Source organism: Theropithecus gelada, chromosome 3 (genome assembly GCF_003255815.1).
Source record: "Theropithecus gelada isolate Dixy chromosome 3, Tgel_1.0, whole genome shotgun sequence".
NCBI lineage: Eukaryota > Metazoa > Chordata > Mammalia > Primates > Cercopithecidae > Theropithecus > Theropithecus gelada.
Genome location: NC_037670.1, coordinates 159531106 through 159545829, shown reverse-complemented (window position 1 = coordinate 159545829; position 14724 = coordinate 159531106). Strand labels below are relative to the sequence as shown.

The following is a 14724-nucleotide window of genomic DNA, read 5'->3' as shown; positions in this document are numbered from 1 at the left end:
AAATGACTTCAAAATAAAACAGGAAAATTTTATTGCATATTTTCAAATTATTCATTGATAGATATAGGCTAAAATGTAGTGTTTTGTGTGGGGTAAGATTTCACTAAGGGTTCATTGGAAGTAATAATGAACATTGTCACACTGTGATACAACTTATGACATTTCATTCATACCTTTTTCTGAATTATTATATTATTGAGTAGTTTCATGATTGCTTTTTGCTCATTACTGATTTTATACCTATTTTATAACACAGTTCTCTTTCTCCTGAGCCCTTGATACCATTCTATCCCACCTCTGAGAATCTTACTCTACCTTTTATTCTTCTTTTCCCTTCAGCCTCTTTGCTTGATAATGGCTGTCAAGATAAACCTGAACATGTTTATAAGATTTAACTCCCAAAAGCAAAGATTTTATTTTATTTTATTTTATTTATTTATTGGAGATGGAGTCTTCTTCAGTTGCCCAGGTTGGAATGCAGTGGCCCGATCTCGGCTCACTGCAAGCTCCGCCTCCCGGGTTCAGGCCATTCTGCCTCAGCCTCTCGAGTGGCTGGGACTACAGGTGCCCGCCACCACGCCCGGCTAATTTTTTATTTTTTTGTATTTTTAGTAGAGAGGCAGTTTCACCATGTTAGCCAGGATGGTCTTGATATCCTGACCTCGTGATCCACCCGCCTTGGCCTCCCAAAGTGCTGGGATTACAGGTGTGAGCCACCGCGCCCGGCCAGTAAAGATATTAGACGCCCCCCTACCCCTGCCACTTCTCTTTTAGCTACCAGCTTTCCTTCTTTTTAGGATCAAATTTCTTAAATGTCATCTGCACTACTCTCAGGTCTTTCTGACCATGACCTATTTGATGGGGGAAAAATGACTTCACAGCCTAACTACCCTAGTTATTTGTATTTTTTTAATGGACCAAGAATTTGGTGACAAACAAGTATTACTGCACAAATATTTTAGAGATTATGTGTACATCTCCTTTAACAACAGAAGTGTATTTGACATAATCAATAGGGGTCAAATCTAGCTACAGAAAAAACACAGTCTACCATATTGATGCAAATGTGTATCACTGTATTGTAGTGTTAAATGAATCACACACAACCAAATAAATTGGTAATAAAGATAAGCCTATGATTAAAATTTTAAATGTTTTATTTAAAATCTTCTCATTAGTTGAAAGCCTTAACCAATTTAAGTCAAAATTAATGAACTAATAAAATAACTCCCATTCTGAAACATTAGGAATTTCAGCTATTTGCCTTTGTGTATGCTGATTTTCTTTCTTTTTTTTTTTTTTTTGAGACGGAGTCTCACTCTGTCACCCAGGCTGGAGTGCAGCAGCATGAATCTCGGCTCACTGCAAGCTCCGCCCCCGGGGTTCACGCCATTCTCCTGCCTCAGCCTCCCGAGTAGCTAGGACTACAGATGCCTGCCACCAAGCCTGGCTAATTTTTTTTTTTTTTTTGTATTTTTAGTAGAGACGAGGTTTCACCAGGTTAGCCAGGATGGTCTCGATCTCCTGACCTCGTGATCCGCCTGCCTCGGCCTCCCAAAGTGCTGGGATTACAGGCGTGAGCCACCACACCCGGCCTGTGTATGCTGATTTTCAAAAGTTGCAAGACATCCAGACTTCTCAGTTAAGAAAACAGAGATTTTGTTAATTTCTGCTTACGCTCTTCTTTATTTATTAATAACTAGTCCTTATTGTAGAGAACCATGAAACCCTATCATTATAACTGGAGAAAGAACTTGTATATAAGGGTCAAGTTTGCAGTTTATTAGAATACTCTTACTGAGAGCTGTGTTTTGAGAATCAGATGTAACCCACTTCTGATACCCATATCCACTGTTCCACTAAAATTGTTCTTTACATTGTATTCGAAACAGGGTGAGCATTCAGTTAAATGTCTATAGATTAAATGGACAGAGATCAATGGACATATGGAGAGATGAATGAATGGATAGTTGAACAATGCAAAGTTCTTATCCACATATTCCTTAAATGTAAATAATGTGATATACGTCTACTGCGTAAATGTTTTATGTCTGGCAATATCGTCATTGCAAAAAAGCTACTCTAGAGCTAGGGTTGTTTAAGTAGAAGATTTTCACTTGAAATGAAGCATTTCAAGATTTTCTGAGTATTCTATATTAAGCAATTTCATCGGTAATGGACTTAAACATCAACATGGATTCCTGATATAGGCACTTCTTCTTGACTTGTTATTCAGTGACAGATTTCGCAGCTATCTTTTTGTCAAGTAGACTAGAAAATTATATATTCATCTTTCCGTTATCACAATTTCCTACTATCCTTGTTGATGTCTGCTGTTCAAAAAACTACTTGAAAGTGGTGGCTGTCACTGTCCCAAGAGAACTCAGATGTCTGTGCATAACAAATACGTGTTTCCCAGTTCTCTCAAAGCTGCAGACTCTTGAGCTGCGAAAACAACACTGCATTCTTTTGAGTCCTCCTTTAGTCAAAGTCATGTTCCCAGAAGAATGGAGACTGCACTTAGCAGTTACCATGTCATATGAGCACTAAATCAGTGCTGTTTGTGCCATTATGTCTCATGGATCACCTTGTGAAGGTTTCTGCTTTGTCCTTCAGCTCCTTTTTCCATAGGCCTTAGGACTGGCTGAGACAACACCATGCCTTCAGCCCTACACCATATGCTTCATTTTCTTCCAAGGAAAAAGAAAAAAAATAAACTTATATGCAAAAGAAGACTCCTTCAGGTCCTAACCACCAGTACAGCACATTTAAAAGCCTAAGTAGGTGGTAAAGATATTCCATTTTGTATATCTCTTTTTTCACTTGGCTACTGTGAGACTTCTTGTAATCTGTTCTCAGATTTATCTTTGGTTGGTCCCACTTTTTGATCACCGAGATATGGTATATGCAAATGATCTTATAAAAGGGATATCCAGGAGTCATAGGAAATCCCAGAAATAATAGAGGTTCTGAATTAAAGGTGTTTAATTTGGAATGCTTTTTATAAGTAATTATTTTTATCAGTCTTGTTTATTGTATAAAAGTTAAAAGAAAAAAAATCCACAATCTCATTATGCAGAGATAAATATCAACTTTTTTCTTTTTCTTTTTTTTTTTTTAAGAGACAGAGTCTCGCTCTGTTGCCCAGGCTGGAGTGCAGTGGCATGATCTCAGCTCACTGCAACCTCCACTTCCTGGGTTCAAGCAATTCTCCTGCCTCAGCCTCCTAAGTAGCTGGGACTATAGGTGCACGCCACCACGCCCTGCTAATTTTTTTGTATTTTAGTAGAGATGGAGTTTCACCGTGTTGCCGAGGCTGGTCTCGAACTCCTGAGCTCAGGCAATCTGCCCACCTCCGCCTCCCAAAGTGCTAGGATTACAGACGTGAGCCACCGCACCTGGCCAACATTTTGGTTTTTATCTTTTTAGGCTTTCTCGCTTTCAGCCATCCAGTTCAGATGCTTTTGGCATATGCTAAGAAAAAATATTATTTCACATATTTAGAAACCCAGAAGTAGAGGGGACTCAAGGGATGGTATAATCAGTGACTGGTGGTCATCCAGAGCTCAGTGTCTTTATGTCTCTCCACTTTGTCATCCTCATCCTAAGGCGTATGATTGTAAAATGTAAAACAACATGGCTGTCAGTGGAAGAGTGTCTTGTACTAACTGACTTAATCAACTGCGACGGAATCAACCACAATTAGTTAACCACAATGTCTTCTTCATGTATATGGCATCATTCTATATATACTGATCACCAATTTGTTTTCCCCACCCCACTTCACTAAACATCTTAGAGATGTTTAATAGACATAGATCTTTATCATTTTTTAACATCTGTATAGTGTTCTCTAATATGGATTGCCACAATTTGACCATTAGTGGACATAACAGTTACATCTTTATTTACCTAAGAGATAAACTGCTGGTCAGGGAATACATGTATATTTTCCTTTATTAAGAAACAAAACTGTCAAATCTTTTTACAAAGTGATTATACAATTTTACATTCCCACCAACAATGTATTAGAGTTCCAGTTGCTCTACATTCTAATATTTGGTTGTCAGTCTTTTAAATTTTTTGCCATCCTGGTAGATGTAAAGTAGTATCTCATTGTGGTTCAAATTTTTCATTTCCCATGTGGAAAAATTTTTTTCATATGTTTATTGATTATTATAAGTCTTTGAGAAATGTCTGTTCAAATCTTTTGTCCATTTTAAAATTAGGTTTTCATTGTTGGTTTGTAGGAATTCTTCATATATTCTGCATACAAGTCTTTTGTCATATATGTGTTGGGAATATTTATTTTTATAGACTGTGGCTTGCCTTTTCATTTTTAACTGTCTGTTAATGAGAAATTTTAAATTTTGATGATGTCAACTTTATTAATTTTTCATTGTTTCTTTTTTCTTTCTATCTCCTAAGGAATTGGTGCCTTATCTATAAATACAAAGATATTGTTCTATGTTTTCTTATAGGAGCTTTATAATGTTAGGTTATATATAGCTTTATATGTTTAGATCTATGATCTGTCTTGAACTAATTTTTGTGTACTAGTGAGGTAGAAGTCAAGGATTTTTTTTTTCTACATGTATACTAAGTTATTACAACACCAATTATTGAAAAGACTTTCCTTACCCTCATTGAGTTTCTTTAGTGCCTTTGTCAAAAGTCATTTGGTCATAAACATGTTGGTCTATTTCTGGACGTTTTTACTCTGTTCCACTGATGTGTTCATCTTTTTGTCAATTGTTTGTGCCCACTAAAAAAATCTACCAAAACAAACTTCTATCCATATTTCACATGGCCAGAAACAAAGCAAATGTTTAAATGTTTATTAGGTATTATGCTTATGAAAAGTGCAAAAACAAAGAACTACAGCTTACTGATTTATCACAAAGCAAATACCACATAAGCCACGAAATATTACATTGCAAGCACCTTACATACTCCACTCATGCCCCTTTCCCATCACCAGCCTCTCCCTCCCTTTGAAAAGGAGCCATTAGCCTTAATATAATGCAATTGTTTCTTTACTCTCCTTTATAAATTTACCACCTAAGCATTCATATATATATGCATGTGTATAATATAGTTTTTATCTAGAGAAGTGTAAATAAAACCATTGCTTTGCTTTGCCTATATTTGAACTTTATATAAATTAAAATCACATAGTATGTGGTATTCTTCTGTGCTGTTTTTCATGTATATTGTGAAATCAATCCACGTGGTGGCATATTGCTGTAATTTGCTTATTTCATTGATATATAATATTTTTTAAAATGTTACAATTTATCCATTTCTATTTATAATGGACATTTGGGCTGTTTCAGTTTGGGGCTATTAAGAACAATGGTGCTATGAACAGCTTTGTACATATTGCTTAGAGCATCTGTGCTCACATCACTTTTAGGAATAAAAATTCTAGGTTGCAGGGCATGTATCAATTTCAGTAAATAATGCCACACTATCATCCAAAATGATTATACTAATTTACACACCCAGCAGCAGGTCACGAAGGTTCCATTTGCTCCATATGCTCACCATTGCTTAATATAAGTTAAATTTAACCTTGCAAGGTGTCTGTGAAACAGTACTCAGCCTCATTAACAATCAGAGAATTGCAAATTAAAATCACAATAAGATAAGACTTCATGATAAAGTTAATATTATCTCACATGTTTATTGGCCATGTGAATATCATTTTTTATAAAGTGCCCATTGAAGTCTCCTGCCCAGTTTCCTACTGGGTTGTTTGTCTTTTCTTATTACTTTCAGAAATGCTTTGTATATTCCAGAAATGATCTATTTGTCAGTTATGTATTGCAAATATTAACATATTCTCCTAATCTATTGTTTACTTTGGTTTATTTTTTGATGCACTGAAGTTTTTAATTTTACTGTAGTCAAATTTATCCATCTTTTTCTTTATGGTTAGGGATTTTTTTTTTTTTTTTGGAGATGGAGTCTCGCTCTGTTGCCCAGGCTGGAATGCAGTGGCGCCATCTCGGCTCACTGCAAGCTCCGCCTCCCGGGTTCACGCCGTTCTCCTGCCTCAGCCTCCTGAGTAGCTGGGACTACAGGTGCTCGCCACCGCGCCCAACTAATTTTTTTTGTATTTTTAGTAGAGACAGGGTTTCACCATGTTAGCCAGGACGGTCTCCATCTCCTGACCTCGTGATCCGCCCCCCTCAGCCTCCCAAGTGCTGGGGTTACAGGCCTGAGCCACCGCGCCCGGCCCCCTGGTTAGGGTATTTTATGTTCTATTTAAGTCTTTCCAGATTTTAACATTATGAAGATATTTTCTTGTATTATTTTCTAGAAATCTTATTGTTTTACCTTTCATTTTTATATCCATAACCCATTTGAAATGGACTTTTGTGTATAAGGTTGGGGTGAGATTTCACTTTTTCCATATGGAAATCCAATTATTCCAGTATTATTTACTGAAAAGACAATCTTTAACTTTCTCTTGCAGTTCCATCTTTGTCATAATGACCATATATACACGGGTCTGTTTCTAAGCTCTCTATTCTAATCCATTCCTGTTTCCTTTCAGCAATGCCATACATTACTATAACTTTATTAAGGTTTATGAGCTAGTAAAGTAAACCTTACAATTTTTGTCCTTTAAGAGGTCGTTGGCATTTCCATATGCATTTTTAAAGTATCTTGTCAATTTCTATAAAAAAATCACAATTGGGATTTTGATTGGTATTGCATGGAATATGTAGATCAGTTTGGAGATAACTGACATCTTTAGAATAATGAGTCTCCCAATCTATGAACATTCTATATCCTTCTACTTATTTAGGGCTTTTAAAATCTCTCTCAATAATGCTTTATTGCTTCTTCATAGAAATCTTGTCTATCAGATTTATTCCTAGGCATGTGATTTTTAAACTTTTTATTTGAAACAGTTGCACACATACAGTAAAGTTGCAATAACAGGAAAAAAAACCTTTTTCTCCCTGAAGTACTTGCCAACATAATACCCCATCCTCTCCAAACATATTTCCTCCAATGAAGGAAATCCTCCTATATAAATAACCATAATACAACCATCAAGATCAGGACATTAATACTGATTTACTTCTAATATTTAATCCTTAAAGTTTTGACAGTTGTATAATGTCCTCTATAGCAAAAGTATCCACTTTAGAATCACACATTGCATTTAACTTTAATGTATATTTTAGTTTTCTTCGATATAGAACAGCTTTTCAGTCTTTCCTTATATGTCATGACTTTGACACTTTTGAAAATTACAGGTCAGATTTCCAATGTCAGCTAAGAGATACATAATGTTAAAACAAAACAAAACAAAACAAAAAACAGCACTTTGGGAAGCTGAGGCAGGCGGATCATGAGGTCAAGAGATGGAGACCATCCTGACCAACACTAGTGAAACCCCGTCTCTACTAAAAATACAAAAATTAGCTGGGTGTGGTGGCGTGCGCCTGTAGTCCCAGCTACTCAGGAGGCTGAAGCAGGAGAATGGCTTGAATCTGGAAGGTGGAGGTTGCAGTGAGCCGAGATTGCATCACTGCACTCCAGCCTGGTGACAGCGTGAGACTCCATCTTTAAAAAAAAAAAAATCATCCCTACCCTTACAACAAAAAATATACTAGACAAATTGCAAATAATGACTTTTTGCCAACCCACCATAGAAGAGGTTGCAGGGCAACCAAATGCTCCAAAGTCTGCACAAAGACAGAAATTTGCAAGGTGAAACTGGACCTCAGTAGTTGCCCACTGAAGGCAGATGCTGCTGAACTTCATATAATCTGGTAAGAAGGCACAGCTAAAGCTTTTAAAATAAATTTTAAAAAGCCAAATGTGAGTGTGAAGTCCCTTGGGGCTGTAGATATAAGATGTAGGGGGTTAGCACCCACTTTCAGACTTTTCCTCTGGGAATCCCACCAGGTGCTCACAAGGAAAAAGAGAATCCTGCGAAAGTTATTCTTGTGGTGCTGCATTGGGGAGGGGAACAGCAGCCTCTGCCAAACTCCACCCAGACCCATCTATGCATCTCCCTTTATGGAATAAAATACTTAATCTATAATAAGACATTAGTAGAAAACCATTGCATCTGGGGAAAGGGAACAGAAAAAAAATACAAAAATCCCCAACACTACCACACTAACCTTGAGTGAGATATAGGCATATGTGCTATTTTCTATCTATATAGTTGCCTGTTCTGGACATTTCACATAATTGGAATCACATTATTTTTTCTTCTGTGTCTGGCTTTTATCACTCAGTATAATGGTTTCAAAGTTCATCCATGTTGTAGCATGTATTAGTACCTCATTCCTTTTTATGGCCAATTAATATTATGTTGTGTGGAAATACCATATTTCGTTTTTCCATTCATCCATTGATGGACACTTGGGTTGTTTCCACCATGTGGCTACTAAGAATAATGCTGCCATTAACGTTTGTATTTAAGTTTTGTTTGGATATATGTTTTCATTTCTCTTGGGTACATATCTACAAGTGGAACTGCTGGGCCAAATAGTAACTCAATGTTTAACTTTCTGAAGAAAACACCAAACTGCTTCCAAAGTAGCTGCACAATTTTACATTCCCAACAGCAGTGTATACGGGTTCCAGTCTCTCCACATGCTTGTCAGCACTTATCTGACTTTTTGATTCAAGTCATCCTAGTGGGTGTAAAGAGGTATCTTATTGTGGTATTAATTTGCATTTCCCTATCACTAAAGCTGTTGAACATATTTTCATGTGTTTACTGGCCATTTGTTCATTTACTTTGGAGAAATGTTTATTTAGATCCTTTGTACACTTTAAAATTTAGTTGTCTTTTTATTATTGTGTTGTAAGAGTTCTTTATATAGTTTAGATAGAAGTCCTTTGTCAGATAAATAATTTTCAAATGTTTTATCTTGTTCTATGGGTTTAATTCTCATTTTCTTGACAGTTTCTGTTAAAACACAGAACTTTCAATTTTGATAAAGTTCAATTCATCTATTTTTTTTCCAGTTGTTGCTTGTGCTTCTGGCATTATACTTAATAATCCATTGCCAAATCCAAAGTCATGAAGATTTGCCTCTATGTTTCCTTGTAAGGGTTTTATAGTTTGGGCTGTTAGTTAGATGTTGATCCATTTTGAATCAATTTTTGTATATGGTGTGAGGTAAGGGACAAAATTCTTTATTTTGCATGTGGTTATCTATCCAGTTGTCTTGGGGCCATTTGTTGAAAAGACAATGCTCTTCCTATTGAATAGTCTTGCCATCCTTGTCAAAAATCAGTTCACCACAGACACATGGGCTTATTTCTGGACTTCCAAGTTTATTCACTGGTATTCACTGGTTTATATATCTATCCTCATGACAGTACCACACTAAATTACTGTTTGTAGTTAAGTTTTGAAATAAGAAAGTGTGAGCTCTCAAATTTGTTCTTAAGTTTTTTTTTTTTTTCTTTTTTTGGCCATTCTGGGTTCCCTGAGTTTCTATATAAATTTTAGTATCAGCCTGTCAATTTCTACAAAGCAACCCACTGGTATTCTAATGAAAACTGCATTGAATCTGTAGATTCATTTGGGGAGGACTGTCATCATAATAATAGTAAGTCTTTTGATCCATAAACATGGGATGTCTATTTACTTAGATCTTTATTTTCTTTCAGTAATGTTTTGTAGTTGTCAGAGTATGCCTTGTACTCTTTACCTAAATGTATTCATATTTTATTCTTTTGCAAATTGAATAGTTTTCGTAAGTTCATTTTAGGGTTGTTTATTATAAGTGCATAGAAATACAATTGATTTTTATATATTAATCTTATATTCTGCAACCTTGCTGAACTCACATATTAGTTCTAAAAGTTTTTTTCAGTGGATTGCTTAGGATTTTCTATGTACAAAATTATTTTATTGGCAAATATAGTTTTACTTCCTTCTTTCCAATGTAGATTTTTTAAACTTCTTTTTCTTGTCTAATTACCCTGGTTAGAACCTCCATTACAATGTCATATAGAAGTAGAAAAGTGGATATCTTTGTCTTGTTCTTGACCTTATGGGGAAAGCATCTAGTCTGTTCACCATTAAGTAGATATTAGCTGTAGGATTTCCATAGATGTCTTTTATTGAGGACATCCCTTTCTCGTCCTAATTTGGTGAGTGTTTTTGTCATGAAAGGGTGCAGGATTTTTAAAAAATGCCTTTTCTATGTTTATTGAAATAATCTTGTGTTTCTTTTTAATTCTACTGATATCCTCTATCACATTAATTGATTTTTGGGTATAGGGAACAAACAACGTATCTGGATAGATTCACTTGTTCATGATATATATTCTTTTTATTTGTTGCTGGATTTAGTTTGCTAGTATTTTGCTGATGAATTTTATGTCTATTTGCATAATATATATTAGTTTGTAGTTTTCTTGTGATGTCTTTGTGTGCTTTTATTATCAGAGTAATACTGGCCTCATAGGGATGGATGGGGAAGCATTTCTTCCTCTTCTATTATTGGAAGAGCTTTTGAAGTATTAGGAATTGTTTGGTACAATGTTCTAAACATTAAATGTTTGGTAGAATTCAGCAATGAAGCTATTTGGATTTAAGCTACTCTCTGTAGTAGTTTTTCTATTATTAATTAAATCCCTTTACTTGTTATATGTCTATTTAGATGTTCTATTTCCTCGAGTCAGTTTCAGTACTTCGTGCCTTGCCAGTCATGTGTCCATTTCATCTTAGTTATTTAATTCCTTTTTAGTCTGTATCTGGTTCTCATCTAATTTGATAATTACATCCTCTTAGTTTTCTAGCACAGGATTCTCAGGACAGTTACATACATCATCACAAGTTGATAATATTCAAGCCTTTACAAGTGTTTGCAACTACAGCAGACAGTTAGTTCTGCATTTAAATCACATGCCACAAAATTTCACATAACTTCTTCTTTTCAAGGGTATCCAAATCTAAGTATTCCTCCAAAAGATTTCACAGCATTTCCAAAGTTGTGCTGAGGAGCCACTTTATTTTGTCTTATGTGACAGATATATAAGATGACTATTTTCCATAAGGCAGAATAGGTGACTTTGTTAAGTAATTGCCAGGATAAGCCATTTCCATATGCAGATTCAAGTAGTTGTTCAAGTTGGTCCACTGTTATATGAACAAAAGAATATTTAGCAGTATAAGGCCCTGCACTCAGCTAGTTGTCCTCCAAATTTCCACTGCTAGTTTTTTTACACATTGCTAGTTGTCCTCCAAATTTTCATTCTAACTTTCTTCCTGACTTACCAAATCTTCCTGACTTACCAAAACCTGAATTTATCAGGGCAGCAATGTACCTCCATTAAATAACCTTAAGTTTTCAGGCTTGCCTATGGCCAGGAGTAGCGACGCAATATAATTCTAGTCAATGAGGGGTAAAAAGATGACTTCTGGTAGAATTTCTGGGAAAGCTTTTTTTTTAAAAAAAATTAAAATAAAAAGAAATAGAATCAACTGGCATAAGCATGTTGCTCTTTGTTTTTCCTCCTCTTCACTGTATTTTCATCTGCTTAACAGGGTCTTTTGCAAAACAAGAGCTTTTAACTCTGAAGTCCAATTTATCAATTTTTTTATTAATCATGTTTTTGGTGTCAATTCTAAGAACTCTTTGCCTAGCTCTAGATCATAAAGATTTTCTTCTATTTTAAAAAAGATTTATAATTGTATGTTTTACATTTAAATCTATGATTCATTTTGAATGCATTTTGTATAAGGTGTTAGACTTAGGTTGAAGTTTTCCCTTGTCTCTTTCTTTTCTTCCTATGGATATCCAATTTCTCCAGCAATATTTGTTGAAAATGCAAACTTTCCTCCATTAAATTGCTTTTTCACTTTGGTCAAAAACCACTTGGGAATATTTGTGTGGTTCTACTTGAGTTCTCTATTCTCTTCTACTGATCTAATACCACACAGCTTTGACTACTGTAGCTATATAAAAGTTTGAGGTAAGAGGCTACTTTATCCCATTTTATGCTTCATTTTCAAAATTGCTTTTTTAAAAAAGTTATTTTAGTTCTTTAGCCTTTCCATATAAATTTTAGAATAATTTTGTCTACATCTACAAAAAGAAATCCTGATAGGAATTTCTTGAAACCTGTATGTCAACTGGGGAGAGCTGACATCTTTACTACATTGAACTTAGTCCTAATCATGAACATGGTATATTTCTTGATTTATTTAGATCTTCTTTTATTTATTTCATCAACATCGCATAGTTTTAAGAATGCAAGTCTTGTACATGTTTTGTTAGATTTACACCTAATTTTTTAAAAAGTAATTATAACAGTAATGTTCTATACTGTGGTATGGGTTTAGATTACACAAATGTATGCATTTGTTAAATTTGTTAAAATTCATTGATACAATTAGATTCATGAATTTTGTCTTTTGTAAAATGTACCTCAAAACTAAAAAGGAATTCCAGGTAACAATATACATGCTAAAGTATTTGGAGGTGAAATGTAAGAATATCTACAACTTACTTTTAAATGAATAAAAAAATTAAAAGGACTTGATGGATAAAGGGATGGATAGATGGCTACATATGTGATAAAGCAATATAGTAAATTATTGATTGTAAGAATCTAGTTGATGGCCATATAAGTTCCTGTATAATCCTTTCAACTTCTCTGCATATTTGAAAACATTCTTAATAAAATACTGGGAAGTAAGAAGTTAATACAGAGCAAGAGGTTAAATAAAGGACAAAATAAATCTAAATAAATCAGATTTACAAAAAATCGTTAACTAATAAATTATTAGAATACAGCACAAAACTAGAACTAAGAAATAAATTCAAGCACTGATTCTTTGAAAAAATTAACAAGATAAAGCCTACCAACATACTCAGGGGAGAAAAATAAGAATGTAAAAACACAATGTAAAATATTAGGACAAAGGGAAAAAAATCTCCTATCTTTAAAGGAAATTATAGCAATTATAGGAGAATACTTTGCTTAAATTTAGAAATGAATTTTAAAATCCTGCATGAAAAGCATTTTTCTAGGAAAATAAATAACCATAACTGTCCCTGGAATATGTAGGAAACTTACAGACCTAACAAAGAAGAAACTGAGAAGTTTTATGGTAACAATATACTCTGTCTCTCTAAAACAGTAACAAAATATGCACAGTTTTAGAAGACTTCTCTCAAAATTAAAAAGAACATTAATTAAAACATTATTGAAACTGTTCTAAAGCAAAGAATTCTAAATAACGTTTATACCAAAACCTGAAAAATGCACATAAGCTAGAAAATTTTTAAAGATCTATCTTATTTCTGAATATTAAAGCAAAAATTCTGCATAAAATGAGAAAACAGGATTCAGCAACCCACTAAAAATTATTCACAATGACCAACTGCACTTTATTTAAATACTATACAACTGTTCAATATTAAAGAAACTAATATCACTCACCAAAATAATAGGTCAAATGAGAAGAATATCATAATCCCTCTACCCCATAGATGTTAAAAAGGCATTTAATAAAGTTTAGTAATAATTTCTGGTAAAGTTTCTTAATAATATAAGAATAAATTGGTAACTCCTTAGCAGAATAAAAAAATTTATTTTAAACCAGAAGCCAATAATTTGCTTAATGAGAAAACAGTAAAACTAGTCCCATTAAAATGAAGAATAAGACAAAGGCAACATTATTAAATATTTTTTGACAGTACCAGTAAATGCATTTAGTACAAAAAAGAAATATAAGGTATAAAAACTGCAAATTAGTAGATATAATTACATTAATACAGGATAATATAACTTTATTTTATTTATTTATTTATTTTGAGACGGAGTCTCGCTCTGTCGCCCAGGCTGGAGTGCAGTGGCCGAATCTCAGCTCACTGCAAGCTCCGCCTCCCGGGTTTATGCCATTCTCCTGCCTCAGCCTCCCTAGTAGCTGGGACTACAGGCGCCCGCCACCTCGCCCGGCTAGTTTTTTTTGTATTTTTTAGTAGAGACGGGGTTTCACTGGGTTAGCCAGGATGGTCTCGATCTCCTGACCTCGTGATCCGCCCGACTCGGCCTCCCAAAGTGCTGGGATTACAGGCTTGAGCCACCGCGCCTGGCCGATAATATAACTTTATAATTGGAACATATATAGTAATTTAAATATTAGAAACAAAGTATGGAAATTTTCAAAATTAATACACACAAAAATAGCTTTCCTGTATGTAACCAAGTTAGAAAATATAATAAATATTCTATTTGAAATTGCTATTCTCACAACAAAAATATTTAGTTTTAACAAAATAAAATACCTAACAATAAACTTAGAAACGGTGCAGAAAAAAATTAAAACTATAATAAGGGAGATCAAGGAAAACTAGGATAAATGGTGAGACAAATCTTACTGTTGGACAGGAAGGTGCAATTTTAAAAGTATGTTACTCTTCCTTAAGTTAATCTATAAATTTAATGTGATCACAATAAAGTTACCAGTTTATTTATTTTAGGACAACTAGGAAAGCTTATTTTAGATTCCATATAGAGACATAATAAGGCAAAAGTAGCCAGAAAAATCTTGAACAAAGTAAAACAGTAAGGAACTAAGTTTACCACATAACAGAATTATAGTTTAAAAGCTATAGTAATAGAGTTTCATGCTGGCATATCAAAAGACAGATTAATGGAACAGAATTCAAAATTGGACCTAAGAGTTTAGTATATCATAAATGTGGCATTGTAAGTGGG

At 34.3% G+C, this 14724-nt stretch overlaps 1 protein-coding gene across 5 annotated transcripts in view; it reads right to left on the bottom strand.

Annotated features, from left to right (window-relative positions):
* AGBL3 (ATP/GTP binding protein like 3) overlaps positions 1-14724 on the bottom strand; it is a 137308-nt gene that overhangs the window by 105906 nt on the left and 16678 nt on the right. The window lies entirely within an intron of this gene.